Source organism: Magallana gigas, chromosome 3 (assembly GCF_963853765.1).
Source record: "Magallana gigas chromosome 3, xbMagGiga1.1, whole genome shotgun sequence".
NCBI lineage: Eukaryota > Metazoa > Mollusca > Bivalvia > Ostreida > Ostreidae > Magallana > Magallana gigas.
This window is the reverse complement of record NC_088855.1, coordinates 15,847,205-15,860,645: the sequence shown is the minus strand read 5'-3', so window position 1 is coordinate 15,860,645 and position 13,441 is coordinate 15,847,205. Positions and strand designations below refer to the sequence as shown.

The 13,441-nt window shown below is 33.4% G+C and overlaps 1 long non-coding RNA gene across 1 annotated transcript; it reads left to right on the top strand.

Moving 5' to 3' along the window:
• Window positions 1–6,810: 6,810 nt before the first annotated feature.
• LOC117693027 (uncharacterized) lies at window positions 6,811–8,943 on the top strand. The gene is made up of 3 exons (XR_004604273.2): window positions 6,811–6,848; window positions 7,043–7,212; window positions 8,768–8,943. It is a non-coding gene; the product is annotated as an uncharacterized lncRNA (long non-coding RNA).
• The last annotated feature ends 4,498 nt before the right edge of the window (window positions 8,944–13,441 follow it).

Genomic DNA, 13,441 nt, shown 5'->3' with positions numbered 1-13,441 from the left:
TTTTAAGTTTATAAAAATACTCCATCTTTATATCACGCTTAGTCTCTTGTGCCTTTCATCACAGACACTGTACAACTTAACATCTTGTTCGCTTAAATTTGTAAGAGAGTAATAAGTTACTTCTTTTAAGTTTCCATTTTTTATGGTGTGTCTCCTAATTTACATTAACTGAACGTCAGATAACGCCACCCATTCATTTGATACGGTTTATTGTTGACATAACACAAATTTTGTACGTGCGCCGTGGCCTCATATTTACAGGATTATATTCTAAATAAGTCTTAGAAATAAAGAAATATATGAACTTTTTTAAATTTTCAATTGTTTGAAACTTTTGCTAAATTATGTCTACCAGATTTAGTAATATGACGATAAGTAAAATAGCTGTAACAAAAGTCTTCGTATTTTAGAATGACCCTCGTATATATAGGGGATTCGTCCCGCAAGTCACGAGATTTTCTTTATAATGCATATAATGATACATATAGAAGTATTAAGTAGCAAGCTTCCATAAATTTGTTGCTAAGGGTTACCTTTGCTATGGTAACGAAGACAAAGAATAAAATGAAAATTTTTAGCAAAAATTGCAGCCATTATAAGTTATGATATATGAAATATTGAAATAATTATACGGTCAATTTTCAAATTAACGTTAAAAAAAGTTGGTGAGCAAATAAAAAACTAAAGAATGTTACCGTGGACACCGAAAATTATTTTCAAAAAAACAAAAACGCAACACCGGCGAGAATCCACGAAAACTTAAGTATAAACAAACTAAGGATAATCCTAAGCCAATATGCACATGCTGTTTTGCAGTTAAAATGATGTTGTGTCGGGTCCCAAAAGGTCCCGAAAAACTGACTCAATTAGGAATAAGTTCTTCATACATGTTAATGTTTCTAAGATATCTTCGTGAATATTATATGCCTGGAGGACTCGAATACGAATTAAAATTGAGTAAAAACAAGAGGCCCATGGGCCACATCGCTCACCTGAGGAACAATAGGTATGATAAAATCAGCTTAATGGAGTCATAATACAAACAATCTGGACAATGTACAATAATACACGTAGATCCTGTATAAATAAAATCCCTTTTTTCCACCTGGATATTCTTATGTTTATAATCATTAGTCCCTTTTCTAACAGGATGATTTTATAGTCATATCACATGTGGAGTATTGCAGTCCTCAAAAAGATCCCTTACAATTGTTTATATATGGGATATTAAGCTACATCAAACTCTGAACCTTCTTGTGAGGCCAAAGAATTGTCCTGGAGCCAAAGTCTTAACAATTATAAAGAATCATCTGGCTGATTAGTTCTGAGAAGAAGATTTTAAAAGATTTACTCTATATATTCCTATGTAAAACTTTAATACCCCCCCCCCCCATGTGGGCTCACCCTACCCCCAGGGATCATGTTTTCACAACTTTGAATCTACACTACCTGAGGATACTTCCACACAAGTTTCAGCTTTCCTGGCTGATTAGTTTCTGAGAAGAAGATTTTTAAAGATTTACTCTATGTATATAAATTCCTATGTAAAACTTCGACCCCCCATTGTGGCCTTACCCTACCCCCGGGGGTCATGATTTTCACAACTTTGAATCTACATTACCTGAGGATGCTTCCACACAAGTTTCAGCTTTCCTGGCTGATTAGTTTCTGAGAAGAAGATTTTCAAAGATTTACTATATATTCCAATGTAAAACTTTAACACCCCCCAATGTGGCCTCACCCTACCCCCAGGGGTCATGATTTTCACAACTTTGAATCTACACTGCCTGAGGATACTTTCACACAAGTTTCAGCTCTCCTGGCTGATTAGTTTCTGAGAAGAAGAATTTTAAAGATTTACTCTATATATTCCTTTGTAAAACGTCGACCCTCCATTGTCCCCCACCCTACCCCCAGGGATCATGATTTTCACAACTTTGAATCTGCACTACCTGAGGATGCTTCCACATAAGTTTCAGCTTTCCTGGCTGATTAGTTTCTGAGAAGAAGATTTTAAAGATTTACTCTATGTATATAAATTCCTATGTAAAACTTCGACCCCCCATTGTGGCCCCACCCTACCCCCGGGGGTCATGATATTCACAACTTTGAATCTACACTACCTGAGGATGCTTCCACACAAGTTTCAGCTTTCCTGGCCGATTAGTTTCTGAGAAGAAGATTTTCAAAGATTTACTCTATATATTCCTATGTAAAACTTCGACCACCCCATTGTGGCCCCACCCTCCCCCCGGGGGTCATGATTTTCACAACTTTGAATCTACACTACCTGAGGATGCTTCCACAAAAGTTTCAGCTTTCCTGGCTGATTAGTTTCTGAGAAGAAGATTTTTAAAGATTTACTCTATATATTCCTATGTAAAACTTCGACCCCCCCATTGTGGCCCCACCCTACCCCCGGGGGTCATGATTTTCACATCTTTGAATCTACACTACCTGAGGATGCTTCCACACAAGTTTCAGCTCTCCTGGCTGATTAGTTTCTGAGAAGAAGATTTTAAAAGATTTACTCTATATATTCCTATGTAAAACTTCGACCCCCCATTGTGGCCTCACCCTACTCCCAGGGATCATGAATTTCACCACTTTGAATCTGCACTACCAGAGGATGCTTCCACACAAATTTCAGCTTTCCTGGCTGATTAGTTTCTGAGAAGAAGATTTTTAAAGATTTACTCTATATATTCCTATGTAAAACTTCAACCCCCCATTGTGGCCCCACCCTACCCCCAGGGATCATAAATTTCACAACTTTGAATCTACACTACCTGAGGATGCTTCCACACAAGTTTCAGCTTTCCTGGCTGATTAGTGTCTGAGAAGAAGATTTTTAAAGATTTACTCTATATATTCCTATGTAAAACTTTGACCCCCCATTGTGGCCCCACCCTACCCCCGGGGGTCATGAATTTCACAACTTTGAATCTACACTACCTGAGGATGCTTCCACACAAGCTTTCCTGGCTTTCTGGTTCTTGAGAAGAAGATTTTTGAAAATTTCTCGAAATTTTTCATTAATTTTTAATTATCTCCCCTTGAAAACGAGTGTGGCCCTTAATTTTGAATCCCCTTTGCCTAAGGATGATTTGTGCCAAGTTTGGTTGAAATTGGCCCAAGAGTTCTTGAGAAGATGTTGAAAATGTGAAAAGTTTACGGACAGACGGACGACAGACAAAATGTGATCAGAATAGCTCACTTGAGCTTTCAGCTCAGGTGAGCTAAAAAACCTATATATTTTTTATATTGTATGTATCTATAATTCTGGAAAACTAAAAAAACAAAAACAAATTTATCACATTTAAAAGTAGTTTTCAAGACTTGCTACTATTTTATTTATTTATTTAAAACCCATTCACGGTAATTGCGGTACTGCTCTTTTGCAGTGCAACTTGACATAGTTTTATGAAATATGATGTAACGTCAATTGCTTCATTTACATCATTCAATTATCAACATACTAACACTTCGGCAAAATAATATACCAATTTGCTCTTTAAGAGAGCAGTATTCCGCAGCTATATGGTTCTGTTTGATCATACATTTCAAACAGTGTATAGATTGTTATTATGATGATGTGATAATTCTTTAATTGGTCTTTTTTTAATCTCTCTGAGACGAGAAAACATGTAGTCCAAATAATATGGAATTCCATATACGACAGCCAAGTGTCAGCTGCCAACTGTTTACTGTTAACTGTTTACTGCCTATTGCCAACTGTTTACTGCCTACTGCCAACTGTTTACTGCTTACTGCCAACTGTTTACTGCCAAATGCTTTCTTTACCTCTTGATTGGGTTTAGCGCATGTACATACATTTATTTGAGGATAGAGAGATTGATAGCCTTTATTTATTTATTTTTTTTACGCAAAAACCACATATTAACAATTCGAGTGCGTATGAAAACCCATCATGCACAAAATTTTAAGTGCATTAATTCGAGTTCACCACTTTTGAAAGACATGATCGAGAGATAGTGGTATTTTGGTTTGTCTGATGCCATCCATATAGAACGTCTGAGATTAAGTTTCATTCCCGTCATCCAGAATGACCTTGAAAGAGTGATGGACACAAGGAAACATAGAATTAGAAACCAAACACACATGTCCATCTAACGAGTGTTCTGAAATTGCTGTAGAAACAATCTTGCATCTAAATCTATGGCTCCCAAGCACGTTGCAAGAGGCTATGAAACTTTTTGGGAACCCTTTTATAACATTTTTAGTGTTTAATGGAGTAAAATAATTTCTGTAAAAATAAAATCATAAATGTTAAACTCACACCCCTACACTTTATAGTTTTAATTTAATATGCTCACACCAAGTTGGTCAAAACACGTTTTGAAAGCCATGGATAATATTGGCAGTCACTCATAATCTATCATGCCAAGCGCAAATTCTTTGCAGCAAGTTGCGCAAGGGGATACTAATTACAATATCGCGTACAGAGCAATGAAATCAGGATTTCAAATTACAACAAAAATTTGCTTGGGGGCAATAGTTAGATGCGGCATCGTTTCTAGAGCAATTTCAGAAAACTCGTTGGATGAGCCCATTACAAAATCATTTTCAGTTGCCTGTATATTTTCAAACATATCAAGAATTAATGTTTAAATCTACATCCTTTTTCATATCGCAACAGCCAAATACTTCTGGGTTGCTATACAAAAATACGGACGACCCGATGATATGGACGAAGTGTGTTTTATTTTCTAGATATATGATTATTCCTTGTGTCCATCACTGTTTCAAGGTCATTCTGAATGACAGGAATGTAACAAAATCTCAAACATTCTACATGTATCTGGATAAAATCAGACAAATCAAGAACTCCACTATCTCTCATGTCTTTTAAAAGTGGTAAACAAGAGTTGATGTACTTATGTGCGTGGTGGGTTTTCATACATACTCGAATAGGTTTCTGGTCACGTGATCAGGTAATTTAAATAGTAGGATCATGCAGTGGCGTGACACTCTAAGCTCGCTCGCTAGATGTGATTTAAGGTAAAATGGCAGATGATATGGAATGCAGTGATCCAGGGCTGACAGATACTTGTTAATTTGTGTTTAATATGTTTAAATTAAAATAAACGCTATCAATCCCTCTATTCTCAAATTAATGTCTGCACATAAAGAGGTAAACAAAGCATTTGACAGTTCGCAGTTGACAGTAAGCAGTTTGCAGTGGACAGTTGGCTGTCGTATATGGAATTCCATAGAATAAAAATATTTAAGAAGATTAGGGAATAAGATGGCGCAAATGCCTATTGGGTTTAGTAGTGAAATACAATTTTGAATTTATTTTAAGAAGATTAGGGAATAAGATAGCGCAAATGCTTATTGGGTTTAGTAGTGAAATACAATTTTGAATTTATTTTTCCCCAATTGAATATGTTCAAATATATTATAATACAAGTTTGCAAAAGCACAATTTCTAACTACATGCAGTTTTGATATATTTAACAAAAAAATAAGAAAAAAATATATTGCCTGTAATTTTGGTGGTATCGAACCCATAACATAAAAACTTTAGATGTATAAGGTTAGCATATGTCAGGTACTTTAACCACTGAGCCATTTCAGAAACATTAAATGGGCTGTTTAAATATAACGTGTGACTTTGACCACGAATTTACGGACCTGAATTGATTTTCAAAACGTTTAATTGTTGGGATACAAAATGATATTTTTAATGTATAGTGGGTCATCTCTCCACGTTTTTGTTGATTGAAATCGGTTTGTTTTCCAATAGACCTTATTCAAACTATGAGAAAAATATGGAACACAGACCCTATGTACAAAAGAAAATGCCTTGAAGTTCTAAAAAATGACAGTATTTGCAGGTTTTGATTCGTATACGCCCGTTTGAGTCGACATATTCCAAGTATTGAACATATCTATAGGATAAAAATCAATGATATGTTAAATATATGTTTTAAATGATCTAGAAAAAAGTATCAGATTTATTTATAATTTAATTTTTCAGTAGCTTGTCCGACTGTGTATGGGCATTTTACACGCCTTATCTATCCATCTTCTTTTTTTTTTTTTAAATCGCACAAATATCGATATAGTTTTATAACAAAATTGTAAAGTGCATTTTTTCTCTTTAGACTGGAAGAATATAAAATTCATAAGATTTAAACCAATAAAGCAAAAAAAATAAAAAATAAAAAAAATACAGTACTTAACTTGTACATGCTTTTCCTTCCCTTGGCTAGCGAAGATAAATGAAATCCGCCAAGGGTTTATGGGGAGCAAAGTGGACCGAAAACCCTTGGCTAGCGAAGATGTCGTTCAGTAACTTATAGAACATGTAAATACCAATATCAATCAATTTTTACCTTTAAAGTATATGTCATTGAAACATTTTTTATTTTTCAAAAAAGCAAAGATACTAATTTTGTATTCATTGAAAATAAACCCAATAAAAAGTATTGTTCTATATACAAGAGTGCTTTGAAAACCACAAATTCAAATATCTTCAGTTCTTCAGTTCATATTTACTTCAGATGATATGAAATCATATTATGCATAATTGCAAGAGAGTGGGGTGGGTGGGAGTGATGCAATTGTCAAAAGAAAATCCTATCTCAATACGGCATCTTAAGAACAATCCGAAAACATAATTAACATCGTAATATTTTCAATGCCATATTTTTTCACTTTTTTCAGGTATTATTTTCCAAATATAGTATCATATTGCATATTGATGACCAAGCTGTTCAAAATGTAACTTTAAAAAAAAGTATGTATAGTATAAATACATGAACATGACCGCACTAGAGCATACTCTACAAAACACTCATCTGTTTGAACAAAATACAATCGTAAGTACATTTTTTGTTAAATCGTAAACTTGAATATGTTGTTGATAAATTTTGATACATTATATTTTTAATCATATATTAGTTAACTATTGTGGTATATCTAATAAATTTCTGCATTTTTTTAATTTTTTTTATTTTTGTGATAATTTTTGTTTCATGATGAAGTTTTTTTTAAAATGTTACAAAATTTCAAGTTCCAGAATGTTGATCACATTTGTCGCATTTTTACTGGCAATGGATTGGGGATTATGTGAGAAAGTTTCCCCAAAACCAGGTCTGAAATTATTCAGAGAGGATTATAAAAGCGTTGAAGAAACATGTCTCGCTGTTGGATTTGTGAGGAATAACTGTAGAAATGAGACACGTATGAACACTTAATAGCTTACTTGCTTTCACTTGTATATCTTTTGATCTTGTTTCTCTCTCTCTCTCTCTCTCTCTCTCATTTTTATTTGATGATTTCAAAACAATGCTAATAAATAACCGCATTTTTTTGGTTTATTTGTTACATTGCACAAGTATTTGATCTGTGGACATGTTCCCGAAACGACTTTAAAAAAGGTTAAGAACATATTATGATCACTTAGATATAGCTCGACGGTAACTCAGGAACATCTTAAAATATTCTAACCTTCTAAGAACGTTCTTATTTTTCAAGTTTATTAATACAGATCAAGTTTGAGAGATTTGTGCAGGGATAAATCATTGGACATTTTACCAGAGAAAATTGTACGTGTCGGTAGTTAACACGATATGCATAAAACCAGTAATTTTAATGTATAAACTTTAAAAAATATACATTTACTTAAATATGTATAAGTGACCAATAACGATTTAGTTTTAAAACAAAAACAAAACCAAAAGAAATACACCCTCTCTGAAATCAAACAGCTGCAATTTTGTGTAAAGAAAATATGTATCATGACAGAATTGGCTTACGAGCAAATAATTATTTGCTCGCAAACCAATTTCTCTTTAATCTGCAACATATTTGTATGGGTAAAATAAGAAAAAAAGTTGTAATATATCTCGAAAATACATAAATACAGTTTATTCAACATTACGTATTTTTTTAAGATTATTTTTTTTTTCAGAATGAACTGAAAAAAAATGAAGAGTGATCAGGCATGGTTTATATCAACCAAATTAATCTTTAAATAGCCTTAGAAAATATTTTGAATAAATTTTGGCAAAAACTAGTCATCAAAACAATGAATGTAACTTATTTAAAGCAGATCTTAAAAATAAGTGAATAATTTTCTCTCGCCAAACAGAGACAGTATTTACGCAAAAAAATAAAGCTTAATTTATCAGCTTCCAGGCGGGCCTGTCGCAATGGAGAAAGGGGGGAGGGGGTCGGGTCCCTCTTTACATAATTATGTTCAAATGAACGTACATGATAGAATAAATGGATATACCTCCATCCCCGATTAGGAATATGAGTTTTGTGAGAAATACATTACTGTAGAAAAGATTACTTTATTCTACCGATCTTAAGAAAAAACTTCACAACAGTCCCAATATTCCAAAACAACGTGATTTTACAACCTTAAGATGGTCTTAGGACAAGGTAAGTGATGTGATGTCCGAAATTTAGGACGAAGTTATGTCAGTTCCTAAATTTAGGAGAGCTTCGAAAAGCAAACTTAAGACAAAGACGTATCCTAAGGCGTGCTTAGGACGCGCCATAGTCCCAAGTTAGCTTCGTGAACATGCCTGCAGGTTTCCAACACATGTTCAGGCGTATTTGAATATAAATAAAAAAGAGCCATTTATAAAATGCAGTGTGAAATACTACTCTAACAACTGCATAGTACTTACAAGTATTGTCTAAAACTGTATACTAATAGTACACAACCTTGCATTTAACGTTAAAGTTTTATTGACTTTTCTTTTCAAACATACTGCATTCATTTTAGATAAGGTTGCTTTTGACGTTCGGTTAAAGAACCATAAAAGAAATCTCGCCACCAAAGCAAAGGTTATATTCGAAACAGTTGATCTTAACGAAGGTCTCGGATATGATGCCTCTTCCGGAGTTTTCACAGCCCCCAGCGGCGGGTTGTACGTGTTCGACTGGACAGTTATGGCATGGCAGAAACAATTTGCCCGCACATCACTTGTTGTTAATGACCAGGAAAAGTCATGGAATTTCTGTTTTGGTAGTTCCACAGATTTGTGGCTTCCATGTAGCAAAATGACGATAGTTAGACTAAAACAAGGGGATAAGGCTTGGATTGGAGTTAATGCTGCGCAAGCTCATATGCATGAAAAACATACGTCTTTCTCTGGATATAAACTGTAATCAAAACATTAAATAAAATTTTTTTTTTATTTTAACAAAACTATTATTTTGGAAGCAGTATAAAATATGATTGTCGTTAAAAACATTGTACTCTTTTTTTGGTCACATCCGTAACTGTAGTTTACTTGAATTTTATTAGCTGCAGGTTTGTAGTTCCCGGTCTGAAAAAAATCGGATGGACGACCTGGGAGTTACAGTGCCGCCCATAGTAAAAAACCGCAATTGCGTTTTGAACTGATTAATCTAATTTCCGAACACATTCTGTAAAAATGTTTGATTCCAAAGCATTTCTAGGACATTACTACAGATATCGTCACTTCACTTGCCTCTGGTATTCTTTTAAACACCATCACCAGCCCCGTAAAGTGAAGTGGTGCAGTTTGTTTACATGTAAAAATGGCGACTCTCGATCTCGACGAAAATTAATACACTTCATTTTCCGAGGTCGGAAAGCATGTTTAAGAGATAGTTGGAGGCAAGTAAAGTGACGATTTCAGTAGTTACTCGCCTGAAAATGGTAATGACACTAACTGTTTTTCCAGAATTTGTGTGAGAATAGGGTTAATCAGTCCAAAACCAGCGCATTTTTTTGTGCGCCGTAAATTGCAGGTTTTTTGTTTTTTTTACAGTGGGATGCACTGTAGGTCCCAGGTCGTCCATCCGAAAGTTTTCAGACCGGGAGCTACAGACCTGCAGCTAGATTTTTATTTACAACCTGAACGTAACAACGTAACAAAGCATTTTCTGTTGGATAAACTGTACTTTGGACGTTGCAAACCCTACATGAATAACGTTTTTTATCGCACAAAATGAATTCTTTAAACTATTACTTTCATCTTACCTAACAGGAAAATAAGCTTACCGTAACAATAAACGTGAAGGAAAAAACCACCGAAAATTTTCTTAATTTTTAAATTGCATCCAACAGTCAAACTAAGCTTATCCTAAGAATATTAAAAATACATCTACCAAAAGCAGATGAATAGTTGTGAAGAAATATAACTAAAATTATTTTTCTTCGTGTCAAGAAAATTTGAATTTTCTCTCATATGGCACAAAGTATCCCTAACAAAAATTGAAATTGGATAAAAGAAAAACAAACCATTCTCTCAGTTTTGATGGTCATTTAACAGCAGCAAAGCACAAGTTCGGGTTTGAATGATGGCATAGTAAAAGGTCTCACCAAAGAAAATAAACTAAAAATTCGGATGCAACGGTAGCTTTGATTTGAAGTTAAACGTGTGTACATTATTTTTTGTATGTCTGCAAATGTATTACATTTTCAAGTTTTGTTTCATCGGTATGTAATTTAGTTTTCAAATAATTTCCCATAGTTGCACCCTTACAGAGTGTTTGGTCAGTGCTGCGTTAGCATGAACTTTTTATATATCGTTCGACCGCTTCAACTATTTTAACACTTTACCAAAGCCCTCCTATCTGGATATATCAAAAATATCATTGGCCAAAAAAAAGTTGTTCCTTGTCAACTTTGTTCAGTTTAATTTTGTACAATCATCAGTTTTGGATGCATGACAGCACAGAAACTCTTGTGTCGGACACATTCTTTTCTAGCTAAATGTTTTTGGTCTAACCCTTCCCCCTGTACGTGGAGAGTGGAGTGAGAAGACCACCAAAAACAACTTCCGGGAGCCGCCCCATACTCACTGTCCCCGAAAAACTTTCACCTGAAAGGGGACTGACATAATTGCCTTATATAAAATATACCCTAGTTATGTCAATGGAGTTGTTTGAGTTAAAATTCCTATATCCAATGAAAAAACCGAAAAAATGTGATAAATGATTAGTATAAAAATATAATTAAAAGTCGCTTCCATATGACAGTTTAAATCTTTCTTTCAAATACACCTCACACATAACAAAATAAATATGATAGACAGATTATTGGAAATCAACGTTGTCTGATTATGACACATTGAAATATGTCTTTTAATAGGTTTAGACGAATTATTACAAATTAATCTTATTATAAAAATAATGAGAACACAGATTCTGGTTGATATAACAATTAAAAACTCGCAAATATAATTTCTCTCAAATATATCTTACACAGTACAAAATAAACATGATAAAGTCTAAGCTATTGCTTGAAAAGATTTCTCATACAAAGGAATAAATGACGATGTGGAAACTGTGTCTTTCCTTATACATATGGTGTCAGCTGGTTTTTCTCCGTGCCATTGGTGTCTTATGACATCATCAGCCTATTAGTATCAAATTTTAGCTGAGGGGATTCCATGTGTTCCCAAGGCTCATTTTGTACATCTGATGTCATTGGGGTTTCCTCTGTGATATTGTCGTCATATGATGTCGTCTGACGATGGATGTACGATATTAGCTGAGTAGATCCCATCTGTTCCAAAGGTTCACTTTGTACATCTACAGTGGACTGTTTGCTGTTTTCTAGCCATATGCTCGGAGGTATAAGATATTCTTAGCCTGTTCTTTAGATTGATTTCATAACAAACGTAAGATGGGCGGATTATGCATCTTTAGTTCAATGTATTTATATTCTTTTGGTTTTGATAAACACAAATACAAAGTTTCTAAAATACCATATTTAACCGAAAAACATTTTAAATGATTCGAAATAAAAAACATAATTTTTTTGTTTAAAGAAATACCTGATGTTGTACATTTACTTGAAAATTGTTACTGGAATATAACTCCTGCATGCTCAACAGATGAATATTGCTAAAACAAAATTCGTTATTATGAGGTAATATATCATAATTACAAGATAGTTATCTAAATGTAATGATAAAAAAGTTAATTTGGTTATTACGAGAAAAAATCTCGTTGTTACAAAAAATTATCTCGAAACTATGATATCTTAACTTGATCGGTTTGATATTAAGGTTTTAAATATTCATAAATTCATATAGCTAAATGTGTCTCTTAAATGAGATTGCTTGCACTGTTAGCATAACAAATATACTTAGTAGCTAAATCTGTTTGAAAATGATTGTTAGGGATATACATTCATTTATATATTCAAATATTCCAATTCAATCATTTGATATGCTAATTGTGTGTTGAACCATGAGTTTGAATAATTTACAACATTCATAAAAATACCTTGAACTTATCTCTTACAATTTACTTTACATGAATAATCTTGTGAACTACAAATGTCAATCGAAAAAGGAATAAGTTCCTTAGACGTAGTTAGTTTGTATAATTTATTAAACCCTCATGGTAACTAAGAATTGTTTTTATAAATCAAACAAATACATGCACTAGTATCAGAGGTGTTATGAATTTCATTTTTATGTTTTGAATTTTTTATTGTCTTAGTTGTACACGTGTGTATACATTGTATAAATGGAATCATGTAGAGTAGGTCTATTCTGGTGCCAATGATCATTTGTGTAATCATTTACATGTATAGTATGCTTGATATAACAGTGCTCAAAACATCAGGCACATGAAAATGGCAGCAGTAAAGGAAGTAAAATTATTATCCTCTGACCTCTCCTTGTTACTTCTTTTCTGAAGAGAATATACAATAAGTGGGATTCATATTGGTATAAATCAACTGAATACAATGCACACGTGTCCTTCAACGATATTTACTTTCAAGTATCTAGCTGTTTATACTTTTAATATGGAATACGCCTATGCATAATATTGTTTGATAAAGGTTCCTTAAATCAGTTGTATTCAATGAATATTCTATGATAGTTTGAAGGTATGAACGAGACGGATATATTTTTACGTAGGGTGTCACTATCTAGTGAAAATACATTCATTTAGATAAACCGGATGAGTTGATTGCCTTAATGTGGATTTTAGGTACGATTTATTCTTCAATGTTTATGAAAACATTGCCTTTTTTTGAGTGAGAAATCGCACACATTTTTACAAAAAGGCAGCTCTAAGATAAGTATTGGTGATATAAAAAAATAGTGTCATAATTCAATTTAAACTTTACCTTCTCATGAACGTCCAAATATTGCAATTTTACAAAAAGGAAATTTTGGTCATTCATAGGGGATGAAGGTGGGTGATGAAAATGTCACAAACTTAATTATCATTTGTGGGTTATGTAATTTTTTTCTGCATTACTAGCTATTTTTCCGAATAAAGCACCAAAGAGAGCATTTTACTGTAAATATTCACATATATATTTTTTAAAATATATATTGGTACTGTAAATTAAGCAAAGAGTAATTACAAAATAACCCTTTGGTGCTTTTGTAAATCGGAGGTGCTTTTGGAAGATGCGAAAGAAAATCATTAAAATGTCATCTCTTAAAAAATATTTTAA